This window comes from Procambarus clarkii, chromosome 64, assembly GCF_040958095.1.
Source record: "Procambarus clarkii isolate CNS0578487 chromosome 64, FALCON_Pclarkii_2.0, whole genome shotgun sequence".
In the NCBI taxonomy this organism is placed as follows: domain Eukaryota; kingdom Metazoa; phylum Arthropoda; class Malacostraca; order Decapoda; family Cambaridae; genus Procambarus; species Procambarus clarkii.
In genome coordinates, this window is record NC_091213.1 from 7729589 (window position 1) to 7736851 (window position 7263).

The following is a 7263-nucleotide window of genomic DNA, read 5'->3' on the forward strand; positions in this document are numbered from 1 at the left end:
CAGTGTTGATGATGTCTTCAGCACTGGCATGGAACCCCATCCTCATAACTTCTTTTTGGTTCACCTTATTTACTTTTCTCCTTTATTCCGTCTGGGTTTTTTGTCTCACATTTATTACCTATTCTTTTCCATGTCTTCCCACTCTCATATTCCTCCCCACTTAAGTATTGTCCAATGTTTTGTTTTCGTTATTTTACATTCGTCTGTCGTGTCCCAACTTGATACAAATTCCTTCCTACTGCTGACATTCCAGGCTGGCTTGTCCTAACACCCAGTTCCTGCCCCGTCACTGCTAACACTTAGCTAGCAGTGACGGGGTTATCACTCTTCGCCAGTATCATGTATGACGTAGACTCTCTCTCTCTCCCTCCTCTCCTCCAAGCTCTCTCCTCTGCCACAACTCTCTCTCTTCCTCCAACACTGCCCACAGTTCTCTCCTTGAAATCCTCTCCGCCATAATCCTCAGTGCAGGCTCAAGTCCTGAAATATTACCCTCCTCAGCTCTCTAATTCACCAGTTTCACGTCCCGTGGCCCCCTTCTCCCCCCCCGTCACCCCCCCCTCAAACAAATTTCCCCTGGTAGCCTTCCCCTCACCATCTTTCCTCTGTAGCTCTCTCCCCTTTCCCCATACTCTGTCATCAGTTCTATGCTGGCTGACCTTAACTCCAGCCGTCCAGTACCCACTCCTCCAGTACCCAGCCGTCCAATACCCACCCCCTCCAGTACCCACCCCTCCAGTACCCACCCCCTCCAGTACCCACCCCTCCAGTACCATACTCCCGACATATGTTCAACATTCTGGGAATCTCCTGTGTCCTCCCTTGGTCGCAGCCAAGTTATTTGGCAATTTGAGGTCGTCCTCTCTTATGCGGTCTTGGGTCTGTTGGAGAGTATGTTCTCTTTGTCTATTTTCATCCGTTTGTGCCTGTGGGATCGAGCTTCAGCTCTTGTACCCCGGTAAACATTCCTGTCACATCTTCATTTTAAATTATAAACCGAGTTGGCTTCTACAACCTACTCACATCCCATTTACTTACTATTCTCAGGTTAAATTAAAACATTTTTAATGGGTCAGCTTGTTCCTTAAACTTTGATCCCTCGACCTCTCCTGTTATATTGTTCATCGTGAACATTTCTGGTTATTGTAACCAGTCTGTGTCTGTCTGTCTGTCTGTCTGTCTGTCTGTCTGTCTGTCTGTCTGTCTGTCTGTCTGTCTGTCTGTCTGTCTGTCTGTCTGTCTGAAGGAGGAGCTAAGTCAGACGTCTGAGGGTCTAGCTTCACCCACCTTTCCTAGGTGACAGGAAGCCACAGTGTTGTCAGCTTGGTCAATCTGTCATGCTGACAGGAAAAATTTAATACCGTTATATTTTTGCTTTGTAATTCTCTCTGATATTTAATTATGGACTTGTGTAGAATGGTGCAGACTGAGTTTATTATTATTTGAACCTTTATTGATGGTTATAAGTTTATTTATAATTTTTTTTTTACTGATTTTCTTTCTTGTGTTGTGTGTTTATATGAATTACTGTGTGCCACAAAGTTTGGCAAATTCCAATTTTAGGTAAATGTTTGTAAAACTTCGGTAAATAAAATGAATAAAAAAAATGAATAGCCTTCTTTTCTCATTTGCGGTTAAGTAGATGAATCTTTTTTACAGAGCATTTGATCAAGTTTAACATTTTTACTCATTTCCCAGTGCAAGCACGGCATCCTTTCTTTGTAATGGTCACATTTCTCATCTGAAGCATTACAAGCTCATTACCCCCAGGAAGACACAAATGAAACTGACTCATTCATTTATATAATTAATTTTTTTTTACCCCACGGATGTCAACCACCTGAGCTGGACGGTAGAGCGACTGTCTCGTTTCATGGAGGTCGTCGTTCAATCCCCGACCGTCTAAGTGCTTGGGCACTATTCCTTTCCCCCGTCCCATCCCAAATTCTTATCCTGACCCCTTCCCAGTGCTATATAGTCGTGATTGCTTGGCGTTTTCTCCTAATAGTTCCCTTCCCTTTGGCTCATGGATACGTGTAAAATACACGATGTGGTCCTCGTACCGAAAAATTTGGAGAAAACTAGGACCAGATTCACGAAGCAGTTACTCGAGTACCTACGAACGTGTACATCTTTCCTCAACCTTTGACGGCTTTGGTTACATTTATTAAACAGTTTACAAGCATGAAAACTTTCCAATCAACTGTCGTTATTGTCGCAAACAGCCTCCTGGTGCTTCGGAGCTCATTAACTGTTTAATAATTGTAAACAAAGCCGCCAAAGAGTGAGAAAAGATGGACAGGTTCGTAAGTGCTTGCGTAACTGCTTCGTTAATCAGACCCCTGATCTATATCAGTAAAAAGCTAAATTTCGGTTCAAGACTAGAAGCCAGATTCCTGGGACCGGCCTCTTCTAACTTTGCAGGGTGACTGGTGAGGGGGAGGGGAGGGAGATCAACATACCCGGGCGAAGGGCATGAGGGATATATACTATCAATAAAAGGGGGTTCGTATCCCCACGGCGACTGCTGCGAATTTGTTGGAAGATTGCTAACAGTTTCAATAATTGTATTTGTTGTTATACCTCGATACTACCCCCTTCTACCCCCTGGAAAGTTTGCCGAGGTTAGTTCCAACATCCCAGTCTTTAATTTCGGACATATAGTCTTCAAAAGATGCAGATTATTTATTTTTGCTGTATACTCACGCCTACTGATATGTGTTTTTCACACAGCAAAGCATTCATTAATATGCTAGACTAGTCTCGTCATCTATCTTGAACAGGTTCACAGTTAGTGGTTCATCTTGAACAGGTTCACAGTTAGTGGTTCATCTTGAACAGGTTCACAGTTAGTGGTTCATCTTGAACAGGTTCACAGTTAGTGGTTCATCTTGAACAGGTTCACAGTTAGTGGTTCATCTTGAACAGGTTCACAGTTAGTGGTTCATCTTGAACAGGTTCACAGTTAGTGGTTCATCTTGAACAGGTTCACAGTTAGTGGTTCATCTTGAACAGGTTCACAGTTAGTGGTTCATCTTGAACAGGGTTCACAGTTGTTCAACAAGCGAACACTCACTTGTCTATACATCCGACTTTCACACTCAGAGCACAACCACTTACACTCTCAGTCTTCGTCCTCCTCAAGATACTGTCTCATGTAATAGGCTTTCATAGTCTATTACCAGGAAGAGCCGATCCTGCAGGCACAACTACCTTTCCTTACATTCACAACCTATTCTAGTTTGAACACATTTTTCTAAATTAATAGTTGCCTGGATTATCATCCCGATTCTCGTATCTACGACACAGTCACGCGCTAGCATGCCAGTCATGGGGCCTCAGACTTCCTCGATGATTACAAACGGAATACGACCCGCCAAATCGTTTAACAGGTACCCATTTTACTGTTGGGTAAACAATACTTCCTCGAAGTCACTCAATGACGCAGATCCCTCAGTTATAGTCTCAATATCAATATACTTGTCAACATTCGACTTTGATACTTCAGAACTGACAACAGTACTCACCTGTTTCAAACAGCAGCAGGACGCTAGAATCGATAGTTTAAGCGAATTCTACACAGATCCAGTTACCACTGTCGTCTGTAATCGTCCCAGACGACGCCGTAAACGTCCGCGCTTCGTCCCGCGACCACGATAAATAATTAGACTACGTAAGGTCTTACTGACGCTTGCGCGAGGGACAGTGTGTGTGTGACCGGCGGTTTTCCTTTCCCGCTCAAATCACCTTCCCACACAGCGACCACCAATCAGGTTCCTCCTGTGGTGACGTCAGTCACCCGCTGGTGTAAACGAAGAGTATAATTGGTGCGTTACCTCATTAAACACCGAGTCGTAGCTGCAAGTGCTAGTTCCGTCTTTCTGGGGGATATTGGTTCCCATTCTGACAGGAAACTATTTACCGCTTGACAACGTGGGATATTTACCACGCTGTCAAGCGTTTAATATTTTCCCTGTCAGAATGGGAACCAATTTTACCCTAGAGAGAAGAAACCTAACACTAGCAGCTACGACTGAGCGTAGATACCTATTCGATACCTATTCAGATACTATTCAGATATTGAGAATACATGCTTACCTTTCATACAGCCACTCATATACATAAGGATACACGTAACTATACATGCAACTTGAATATATAATAATATACATCTATGTACGAGAACAAACCTATTTTTAATATGCATTATGTTAGAGTCGATGAATGCGCCTGTGTGGGGGGGGGCGCCTGATGGCTGAGTGGACAGCAGTCGGGATTCGTAGTCCAGTGGACAGGGGATCGATCCCCGGCGATGGCAGAAACAAATAGGCAGAGATTCTTTCACTCTGATGCATCTGTTCACCTAGCAGTAAATAGATCCCTAGAAGTTATACAGCGGTTACGGGCTGTTTCCTGCGCGTGTGTGTGTGTGAAAAAAATCGTTGATTGATAGTTGAGAGACGGGACCAAAGAACCAGAGCTCAACCCCCGCAAGCACAACTAGGTGAGTACACACACACACACACACACACACACACACACACACACACACACACACACACACACACACACACACACACACACACACACACACACACACACACACACACATACACACACACACACACACACACACACACACACACACACACACACACACACACACACACACACACACACCGCGGGGTGACCATAGTAAGGGGGTCGTTAACGACAGTGGTTCACTAGTAATATTATAAAGAAGAAAAAATTATGGACTTCAAATAACATAAAAAAAATACACTGGCAAAACTCCCATTAAAAATAAACTCAAAAAAAATAAAAACCCAACGAATAACAGAATAAATAATGAAAAGACCTAAAACTAATTTATTATAGATAAATAAATATATAAATACAAGAACAGATACAAAAAATATTCACGTGGTATAAGTGCATAATAAAGTGGGGGATTGAAAAATGAAATGCAAACAAGAGAAAGGAAAAAGAAATAAAGTAGAACCATGAGAAAGGCAATAAAGAGAAGTGTAGAGAGTCGGAGACTTGAGGTTGACAATGAAGATAGAGAGACAGGGAAGAGTGGAGATAGAGAGAAGAAGAAGAAGAGAGAACGAGACTGAGGGTAGAAGAGAGGGAGAGAGAGAGAGAGATGTAGAAGAGTACGAAAGAGGGAAGGCAAGAGATAAAAGTGATATCTTCTTAACAATAACAAGATATCACTCGAACAAACTCTTATTTTAAAACACGCCAGAATGAGTTGCATAACATTCAAGAGTAATTCAACTCATTCTCAATTACACTGCTTTTAATCCAGCCTCAGAATTGCACTCTTGCAAATTAGATTCCCCCAATAATGCATTCTAGAACTGCAGTCAGACTCTTTGTTCTCCCAATTACATACTTCAAATTACAGTGAAAAATATCTTCACTGATGTTTCTCTCTCGTGTTCGTTAGTTACAATGGCTCTATACGTTAGAGCCTCGTGGTGTGGTAGCAGCTCTGATCCTGTACCTTAGAGCTTCCTGGTGTGGTCGCAGCTCTGCTCCTCTACCTTAGAGCTTCCTGGTGTGGTCGCAGCTCTGCTCCACTACCTTAGAGCCTCCTGGTGTGGTAGCAGCTCTGCTTCTCTACCTTAGAGCCTCGTGGTGTGGTCGCAGCTCTGCTTCTCTACCTTAGAGCCTCCTGGTGTGGTAGTGGCTCTACTCCTCTTTACCTTAGAGCCTCCTGGTGTGGTCGCAGCTCTGCTCCACTACCTTAGAGCCTCGTGGTGTGGTCGCAGCTCTACTGCTCTATACCTTAGAGCCTCCTGGTGGGCTTACCAGCGGAGGAAGGAACGTCGGAGGACAAAAATGCAAGTTTGAGGAGGACAATTAGACCGGAGACGAGGAGATACTTGTGATATTTATTTCGTGAAAAGATTTTATTAGCGTGAGGGCTCCTGGGGGCTCCTGGGGGCTCCTGGGGACCACGGGTGCTGGGGGCTCCTGGGGACGACGGGTGCTGGGGGCTCCTGGGGACGACGGGTGCTGAGGGCTCCTGGGGGCTCCTGGGGGCTCCTGGGGACCACGGGTGCTGGGGGCTCCTGGGGGCTCCTGGGGGCTCCTGGGGACCACGGGTGCTGAGGGCTCCTGGGGGCTCCTGGGGGCGACGGGTGCTGAGGGCTCCTGGGGGCTCCTGGGGGCTCCTGGGGACCACGGGTGCTGGGGGCTCCTGGGGACGACGGGTGCTGAGGGCTCCTGGGGACCACGGGTGCTGAGGGCTCCTGGGGACCACGGGTGCTGAGGGCTCCTGGGGACCACGGGTGCTGAGGGCTCCTGGGGACCACGGGTGCTGAGGGCTCCTGGGGACAACGAGTGCTGAGGGCTCCTGGGGACCACGGGTGCTGAGGGCTCCTGGGGACCACGGGTGCTGAGGGCTCCTGGGGACAACCAGTGCTGAGGGCTCCTGGGGACCACGGGTGCTGAGGGCTCCTGGGGACCACGGGTGCTGAGGGCTCCTGGGGACTCGTTACCATCGACGACACTAAAGAGTCAAGAATATGTTTTGATCTTAGTGTATTATAAAAGCAAGTGATTAATGAATAAAGTAGATAAAGATATATATATATTGTCATTGCTGCTATCTATATATATCTTTTATCCATAGTTGACTCTGATAATACTGTCGGGACCCATAGCCTCGGAGAAGAGAATACAGGGTGTATAGATTAGATCTTTCGGATTTTCTTAAACACTTGATCTATTTAGTTTGCTATTTTCTTATTTCCACATTCCTTATTGACCATTTATCTAACGCATAAAAAGTGTATAAGACACATAGCAGATAAAAGAGGCATGATTAATGCCGTAATATATATATTCAAGTATGGCCATTGTGCCCTTGAGGAATTAGGAGCAGATATGATCGACCTGAAATATTAAGAACATTACAAATAAGTCGATGGAAATCAGGCAATGGATTTAAGGTCTTGGAAACACTTCAGAATGTAAACTATCTGCAGCAGTTATGAATTACTTTCATCACTTGTTCCATAACATTTTAGGAAGACCATAAAGGCATGAAACGCCTAGTTTGCGTTTCAGGAGCAATTTATGAGAATGACTTTTCTTGGCTTGAAAAGTGCCAACCATATTTCACGTGTCTTTAATTGGTTGTAGCTGTTGGTTAATTAAGGGAGCAGCTCTGGGGTCATACCACTAGGGGTCATACCACTAGGGGTCATACCACTGGGGGTCATACCACTAGGAGTCATACCACTAGAG